A 9,292-nucleotide genomic window follows, 5' to 3' on the forward strand; every position below is an offset into this window, starting at 1 on the left:
AACCAGGAGGCAGAGGTTGCAGTGAGCCAAGATCATGCCATTGCTCTCCAGTCTGGGCAACAAAGAGACTCCATCTCAAAGAAAAACATGAACAAACAACAAAACAAAACAAAATATTACCAAAGAGAGATAAACTGTTTGTATAGGAGAACAAGAATCAAATGAGATTCTGGATGTGAAAAGCTTTCATAAACAGTGCTGTGAGGCTGGGTGTGGAGGCTCATGCTTATAATCCCAGCACTTTGGGAGGTTGAGGTGGGTGGATCATCTGAGGTCAGGAGTTTGAAACCAATCTGGCTAACATGGTGAAACCCTGTCTCTACTAAAAATACAAAAATTAGCCAGGCATGATGGCAGTTGCCTGTAATCCCAGCTAGTCAGGTGGCTGAAGCAGGAGAATTGCTTGAACCCGGGAGGCAGAGGTTGCAATGAGCCGAGATTGCGCCATTGCACTCCAGCCTGGGAGACAGAGCAAGACTCTGTTCTCAAAAACAGTGCTGAGAGACGTGCATCCCCTTTAGATCTAGAATCTTCCCCTTTCTCCTTTAGCTCCAGACAGAGAAAGATATTTCTAGGGGCACTTCACATTTTAGGCCGTGCGCACATGTGTTTGAGTGTGTGTGTGTGCGTGTGTGTAAGGTGGGGGATGAGGGAGGTTAACAGAGATAATGAGGAATTGCTATTTGATGCCAAAAAAAGTAGGAAGTGCTCAGTTTTAATTTGCTTCAGCTTTCCTTTCTTAACAAAATACATAGTCCAGTTTTCAGCTGTCACACCACATACAGATTTGAAGAGGAAATGCAGGAAAAGATACTGTATAAGAGCAGATTTGTTGAAGGAGATGGATGCCTTTGGTCTCTGCCACCTTATGCATCTGACCCTGCCTACCACAGAAATAAGGGAGTTCTTAAAACTTAATCCTTGACTCCCCCCTTTTTAAACTTCACTTTCTTGATAACCTTACCTTTTTCTGCAGCCTCTGTGATGAGGATGACTCAAAACTCTTCCTTTTTACTATTATTATTTTTTGAGACAGAGTCTTGCTCTGTTGCTCAGGCTGGAATGCAGTGGTATCATCTCGGCTCACTGCAACCTCTGCCTCTGGGTTCAAGTGATTCTCCTGCCTCAGCCTCCCGAGTAGCTGGGATTACAGGCATGTGCCACCATGCCCGGCTAATTTTTGAATTTTTTTTTTTTTTTTTTGAGGCAGAGTTTCGCTCTTGTTACCCAGGCTGGAGTGCAATGGCGCAATCTCGGCTCACCGCAACCTCCACCTCCTGGGTTCAGGCAATTCTCCTGCCTCAGCCCCCTGAGTAGCTGGGATTACAGGCACGCGCCACCATGCCCGGCTAATTTTTTTTGTATTTTTAGTAGAGACGGGGTTTTACCATGTTGACCAGGATGGTCTCGATCTCTTGACCTCGTGATCCACCCGCCTCGGCCTCCCAAAGTGCTGGGATTACAGGCGTGAGCCACCGCGCCCGGCCTAATTTTTGAATTTTTAGTAGAGATGGGGTTCCACCATGTTGGCCAGGCTGGTCTCGAACTCCTAACCTCAAGTAATTCATCTGCCTTGGCCTCCCAAAGTGCTAGAATTACAGGCGTGAGCCACTGCACCTGGCCTAAAACTCTTCCTTTAAGCACAGAGTTACCATAGGACTCAGCAATTCCCCTCATAGGTATATATGCACAAAACAAATGTCCACATAAAAATTTGCACACAAATGTCCTTTGCAGCACTATTCACAGTAGTAAAAAAGTAGAAACAACCCAAATATCCATCAACTGATGAACGGATGAACAAAATGTGGTATAGCCATACAATAAAATATTATTCAGCCATAAAAAGGAATGGAGAACTAATACATGTTACAACATGAATGAACCTTGAAGACATTATGCTAAGTGAAAGCCAGTCACAGAAGATCACATATTACAAGAACCCATTTATAGGAATGTCACGAATAGGGAAATCTTACTATGAACCCAGCTACTAAGTGGGGAGGATCACCTGAGTCCAGGAGTTCAAGATGAGCCTGGACAATATAGTGAGATTCGGCGCCCCCGCCCCCCGCCAGCGCAAAAAAAAAAGGTAAAAAGAAAAGAGTAGGCAAATTTGTAATCTAAAGGATAGAGACAGAAAGTAAATTAGTAAGAGCTGGGTGCTGTGGCTCACACCTGTAATTCCAGCATTTTGGGAGGCTGAGATGGGCAAATCACAAGGTCAGGAGATCAAGAACATCTTAGTCACTAGCATAGAGATACCTCGTCTCTACTAAAAACACAAAAATTAGCCAGGTATGATGGCACATGCTTGTAGTCCCAGGTACTCTGGAAGCTGAGGCAGGAAAACGCTTGAACCTGGGAGGCAGAGGTTGCAGTGAGCTGAGATCATGCCACTGCACTCCAGCCTGACGACAAGAGTGAAACTGTCTCAAAAAGAAAAAAAAAAAAAAAAGAAAAATAAAAAAGTAGATTAGTAGGACTGGGATTCTTCAAGAAATTGGGAGTGGCAGCTGATGGACAGTTTCCTTCTGGAGTAATAAAAATGTTCTAAAGTTGATCATGGTGATGGCTGTAGAACGCTGTGACCATACCAAAAATCACTGACTTGTACAATTTAAATCAGTCAATTGTATGGCATATGAATTAAATCTTAACAAAGATTTTTTTTTTTTTTTTTTTTAAAGAAACCTGGCCAGGAGCAGTGGCTCACACCTGTAATCTCAGCACTTTGGGAGGCTCAGGTGGGAAGATCACTTGAGGTCAGGAGTTCCAGACCAGAATGGCCAACATGGTGAAACCCCATCTCTACTAAAAATCAAAAAAATCAGCCAGGTGTGTTGGCATGCAGCTGTAATCCCAGCTACACGGGAGGCTGAGGCAAAGAATCGCTTGAACCTGGAAGGCAGAGGTTGCAGTGACCTGAGATGTGGCCACTGCACTCCAGTGGGTGACACAGTGAGACACTGTCTCAAAAACAAAAACAAAAACAAAAAAACCTGACCCTGACCCCAACCTTTCTCTCAACTTCTAGCCTACACTCACGAGAATGGCAACCCCAGGCTGGGTGTGGTGGCTCATGCCTATAATCCCAGCACTTTGGGAGTCTGAGGCAGGTGGATCACCTGAGGTCGGAGTTTGAGACTAGCCTGACCAACATGGAGAAACCCTGTCTCTACTAAAAATACAAAATAAGCCGGGCATGGCAGCACATGCCTTTAATCCTAGCTACTTGGGAGGATGGGGCAGGAGAATGGCTTGAACCCAGGAGGCGGAGGTTACGGTGAGCAGAGATTGTGACATTGTACCCTAGCCTGGGCAACAAAAGTGAAAACTCCATCACAAAAAAAAAAAAAGGGCACTCCCAAAACTTACCATGTTTAAAACAGAACTCATTCAATCCATTGAATAATTGAGTCTTTTTACATGAAAACAGTTTTGAGAAACAGGATAAATAAGATGCCTTCAGTAAATTTACATGCTCATTCCCTTTTTTTTTTTTTTTGAGACTGTCTTGCTCTGTCGCCCAGGCTGGGGTGCAGTGGTGTCATCTCAGCTCACTGCAACCTCCACCTCCCAGGTTCAAGTGATTCTCCTGCCTCAGCCTCCTGAGAAGCTGGGACTACAGGTGCAAGATACCGCACCCAGCTAATTTTTGTATTTTTAGTAGGGACAGGGTTTCCATGCTGGCCAGGATGGTCTCGATCTCTTGACCTCATGATCCACCCACCTCGGCCTCCCAAAGTGCTGGGATTACAGACGTGAGCCACCGTGCCCGGCCTTACTTTTTTTTTTTTTTTTTTAAAAAAAGAGACAGTGGGCTGGGCGCAGTGGCTCACGCCTATAATCCCAGCACTTTGGGAGGCTGAGGCGGGTGGATCACGAGGTCGAGAGATCAAGATCATCCTGGTCAACAAGGTGAAACCCCATCTCTACTAAAAATACAAAAACTAGCTGGGCATGGTGGTGCGTGCCTGTAGTCCCAGCTACTCCAGAGGCTGAGGCAGGAGAATTGCTTGAACCCAGGAGGTGGAGGTTGCGGTGAGCCGAGATTGCGCCATTGCACTCCAGCCTGGGTAACAACAGCGAAACTCCATCTCAAAAAAAAAAAAAAAAAAAAAAAGAGACAGTGTCTCACTGTGTTGCCCAGGCTGGAGTGTAGTGGTACGATCATAGCTCACTACAACCTTGAACAACTGGGCTCAAGCGATCCTCCTGTCTCAGCCTCCCAAGTAGCTAGGACTACAGGTGTGCGCCACCATGCCTGTAGATAATTTTGTAGATAATTTTGTAGGTCTTGTTATGTTTGCCCAGGCTAGTCTCAAACTCCTGGGTTTGAGTGATCCTCCCATCGCAGCCTCTCAAAATGTTGTAATTACGGGCGTGAGCAGCACTGTGATCAGCCACATGCTTATTCTTAATCCTGTTGCTTCTCAGAAAAGGCACCATCATTATTCTAGAACTCAGATTTGAATCCCCAGCCATAACCATATCTGACTTCCCCTCACCATTCAATCAGCATCTGCAGCCCATGGACTTAACTCCCTGCAGTGTTTCTAGTAAATCCTAGTCCTTTCCATCCCCACAGTTCTAGCTCAAAATTTTGTTCCAAATGTTGCTCCACATAAGGTCATGCACAAATACAGGTATACTGAACAGATCTGTATCATAAAGAGTCAATATTGATAATCATATAAAGTGGTCCATCTCTTGATACTCTTATTTGGACCAAATCCGAAGAATTTTCAACCTCTAAAGCAACTAGGCACATTGGCTGGGGAAGCAAAACAGACTCCCCCTCCTTTTTCTAATGGACTAATTCTGGGTCCTCAAATTTCTGAGCAGAATTGTAGACATGTTACCAAGAACAGCTGGAACCCTCAGAGGTGAAGGGATATTTAGATGCAAGCCTACAGTAGTAGGATAAACTTATTTTCAGCTCACTAGCCATATAATCTATCAAAATATTGGTAATGCTACAAGACTACAGTGACAGAACCCAATTTTGTGAAGACATTCAAGTTCTTTAAAACTAAATTTCTGAATGCAATGGAGCAATCAAAAAGGATGTTGTAGAAATATATTGGGGCTGGGCATGGTGGCTCATGCCTGTAATCCCAGCACTTTGGGAGGCCAAGGTGGGCAGATCATCCTGGCCAACATGGTGAAACCCCATCTCTACTAAAAATACAAAAATTGGCTGGGCGTGGCAGCAGGTGCCTGTAATCCCAGCTATTCGGGAGGCTGAGGCAGGAGAATCACTTGAACCCAGGAGGTGGAGGTTGCAGTGAGCTGAGATCACGCCACCGTACTCCAGCCTGGCGACAGAGCTACACTTAGTGTAAAATATATATATACATACATATATACATATATATATTTCTACATAGTTGTCTGGGACATTTTATTAAACCACTTAAACATCATGACTCTAGTTTTTGTAAACAGATATACACGTAGGAAAAATGTTTGAAAGAATATAAGCCAAGGCCAGGTGTGGTGGCTGACCATGGCGCCACTGCAATCCAGCCTGGGCAACAGAGGGAGATTCCATCTCAAAAAAAAAAAAAAAAAAAAAAAAAAAAAAAAATATATATATATATATATATATATATGTATATATGCGTGCCAAATATCACGGTGTTACCTTGGACAACAGGATCACCAATGACTTATCTGTATGTTGAACTTTTTTTTGAGACAGCGACTCGCTCTGTGGCCCAGGCAGGAATGCAGTGGCATGCTCATAGCTCTCTGTAACTTCAACTCTGGACTCAAGCAATCCTCCTGCCTCAGCCTCCTAAGAAGCTAAGACTAGAGGTATGAACCAATGAATCCAGCAAATATTTTTATTTTTTTGTAGAGACAGGGTCTCACTACATTATCCAGGCTGGTCTTGAGCTCCTGGCCTCAAGTGATTCTCCTACCTTGGCCTCCTAGAGTAAACTGCTGCACCCAGCCTTGTACTTATTTTTTAAAACGGTGAGTATCTATTACTTATGTTAAAATGTTGTCTAATCATTATTCTTAAGATCTAAATGGCAGGGCGTGGTGGCTCGCGCCTATAATCCCAGCTACTCAGGAGGCTGAGGCAGAATTGCTTGAACCCGGGAGACAGAGGTTGCGGTGAGCCGAGATCACACCATTGCACTCCAGCCTGGGTAACAAGAGCGAAACTCAGTCTCAAAAAAAAAACAGCTGGTAAGTGTATTATCCCTTTGTTTCTGCATCAGTGTATCAGTATTTTTCCAACTGTCAGCTCTCTGCCTTAACCACCAATGCTTTTAAAGTGTTAAATATGAAGTGAAAGGGAAGAGTGATTAATACATGAGTATAAAATGTAGACAGGGATTTACAGCTTAATCTTTGCTAATGACTTATAATCAACCTATTGGGTGAGGATACCAGATAATTAGTTTGAAATATAAGCAAAAAATAAACCATAGATTTATGAACAATTCTTGACAGCTGGTACTGGCTTGTCTTTATCACAACACAAATAAGTACTGTATTAGATGGTATAGGGAATGGATTTATTCCTGAAAAGTGACAAATATTTATAGGAAGTATGAAAATTATTATTATTCCAGTAAAAGTTGAAATTATTCTAAGTTGAAGACAATTATTTCATGCTTTCTGTTGCAAACACACAAATACTTCTGCCAGCAGTCTGAACTGCTGGTCTCTTCATCAGGAAGCCAGGGTCCCTTCTCCTGCCTCCCACTTACTAGCTGGAGAGTCCTGAATGTGTTAAGTGAAAGCTGAGTGAACTTTCCTGGGTTTGTTTTTCACATGTTCATCAAAATAAGCTCAAAGGGTCTTGTCACCCATAAAAATCCCAAGACTCCGAAGAATAACTTTTGTTTCCCTTTGTTTCAGAAAAGCACACCTACAGACACCAACAATGGTGGTACAGAGCTCCGACTAATCCCCTCTGCAATTACTCAAGGGCATTCGAGGTAATTTAAGAACACTTTACATACAAAAAAAGATGGTAAGCCTTTCTTTAGTGTGCCTTCAGGTAATTTGGCAGTGTTAATTCCTATCCCACCAAAACAAAAACAAAAAACCCTACCAGTGAAGGATTAACACTGCAGCTCAAACTCATCAGAACACATTTTATAACACTAAAAACCTGACAAAGTGGCATCTTTTAGTCATTCGAACACTCTCCAAAAGTTCTGAGGTACAAAATTTACAGCATCAAGAAAAAAAAATAAGAAACCAAACAAGCAAAACAAAACAGAAAACCATGTGCCCCAATAATCTCGAGTCTCAAAGTCTCCCCTTCCTTCAATTCCAATGCAAAGGGGGCTTTAATAACACTAGGCGCTGCCATGCTTGCTTCAGGGAACAATACTCACAATAATGATCAGGCCCTCAGAAGCTCACAACACTCTTAAACCTTGAGAAAAGGGCTTTCTTTCCCAAAGATTCAGACATGGTAGCCATACCCTTCATGAGGAAATTTGAAGAATGGGCCTCTTCTTGAGAAACAGAGAAAGAAGGTTCTTTTAATAAAATCCCAAGACAAACTGAAAGCGAGGCAGGGAAGTCCATACACTAAACAGGGCCAAGCGCTTCAACATGGAGCATGCAGAAAATCTCAAAAGCATCTAGGACTATTTCCCATTTCCTCCCTTTAATAACATCCAGAGAAAAGATCCCTCTGTCTCCATGTAAGGAGTGCGACAGTGGAAATGCTCCTGATTTCTACTGACAGAGGCTTCCTGCATAAAAGATTTTCATCTCTTTTTCAAAGGAAAAGGAGAAAAGAAACAATCTGTCATTCTAGATATGCAAGAGGAAAGAGAGCTCTCCTCAAAGGTAGAGTCTTCATTTTCTTGGGAAAGCAAAAGAAAGGAAGAACTTGGAATCGCCCACTTGCGGGGGGGGGGCGGTGGGAAGGATGTGGAGATGAAAGATTTTTTGTCACTATAGCAAGTCAGGGAAGTGGGAGAGGACATCTCTAACCAGTCAGGAAGAAGGATACCTTCTGTGGACAAAGGGCTGGCTTCAGACATCAGATCTCTCTTTCTCATAAGAAAGCTGTTTCCAAAAGCTAAGTCTTTTCTTCCTATTTTCAGTGAGGCCCTCTTTGTTAATGTGGAGGAGTACTGTACAGTAGGATCTAAGGGGACTGGAAGTGTCTCTTTCCCTAACCCCTAAGTGGGAGGGAATCTTCCACTCCAATAAGAAAGGATGTGTTGAACACTTCTGATGAGGGTTGGGAGGGACATACGTGGAAAAAACTGCTTCTCTGTGCAAGATATTATTTTCTTTTACAGCAGATTAACATTAATAGTAACAACTTACCAAAAGCTTACTATGTAACTATTATTCACACAAATGCTCCCTTAGCCCGCATGACAATTTAAAGAAAACAGAACCCAAATTGGAGATGGACAGAGACTGAGACAAGTTAAACAATTAGTCAAGGTCACAAAGATGTTGAGACCCAGGTTTGCAACTATCACTCCAAAAGCCATGCTCTTAACTGTGCAAGGGAAAGGAGCTCACTGCACACCGAGAGACTTAAAGGGAAGAAGAGAAGCGAGGCTCCCTCTGTGGACATCACGAGGGGAGAGGGAGATAGGTGGACTTCTGATACCACAAATTTTCAAGGTCTTCCTCTCTGTATCTTGGGGTAAAGGCGAAAAATAAAGGACAAAGGTAAGTCTCTCTCTTACTGGGAAGATCCCCTGTCACTTTCAGGCAAGTTGAGAGTCTCACTCTTCACCTGGGAGACGCTGACCAAAGTTGGGGGAAAGGTCTCATTTAGGGGTTATCTCTTACTCCTCCTCAGGATAAGTTCAGAATCCCCCTCGAACCCTGGGAGTGGGTCTCTGCTGACTAACGGATGAGCGCTAAGGAAGACCATACGCCTCCGATGAGGGGCGTCGTCCTCCCCGAGGGAATAAGTTGGGAGATCCTTGTTGTATCGAGGTTGAAGAGGAGTCTCTCTCCCGCGCCGGAGCCATGACTCGGAGAAGCCGCTTTTCCCTAGCGACGCCAGGCCTGGTCTCCTCCCTCTCCCTGGGTCGTTCCGCTGCCCGCAGAGCAGCCTTAGATCCTTTCAGCGCCGGGAGAAGGCTGGGGCCCCAGACTCCCCTTTAGCCAGCACCACCAGGCGGAAGGACCCCTTAGGGTGGAGTGGGGCGGGGCGGCTACACCCGAAGCCTTCCCGCCCCCGGCCTCTTACCCTGAGGCCCGTTCCGCGGCCCGCGCTTGCCCCGCCAGCCTCTGCAGCTGCAGTCCCGCCGTCGCCAAGTCTACCTGAGCCTACCAA

The 9,292-nt window shown here is 44.4% G+C and overlaps 1 protein-coding gene across 1 annotated transcript in view; it reads right to left on the reverse strand.

The window, feature by feature from the left end:
• Positions 1-9,292, reverse strand: part of PRR14L (proline rich 14 like) — a 63,415-nt gene extending 54,123 nt beyond the window's left edge. Inside the window, exon 1 of the mRNA XM_021665670.2 lies at positions 9,206-9,292. The gene's annotated coding sequence lies outside the window, so the exon portion shown is untranslated. The remainder of the gene's footprint in view (positions 1-9,205) is intronic.

The sequence above is a fragment of the Aotus nancymaae genome, unplaced genomic scaffold (genome assembly GCF_030222135.1).
Source record: "Aotus nancymaae isolate 86718 unplaced genomic scaffold, 86718_ANA_hifiasm-v0.15.2.pri h1tg000076l, whole genome shotgun sequence".
In the NCBI taxonomy this organism is placed as follows: Eukaryota; Metazoa; Chordata; class Mammalia; order Primates; family Aotidae; genus Aotus; species Aotus nancymaae.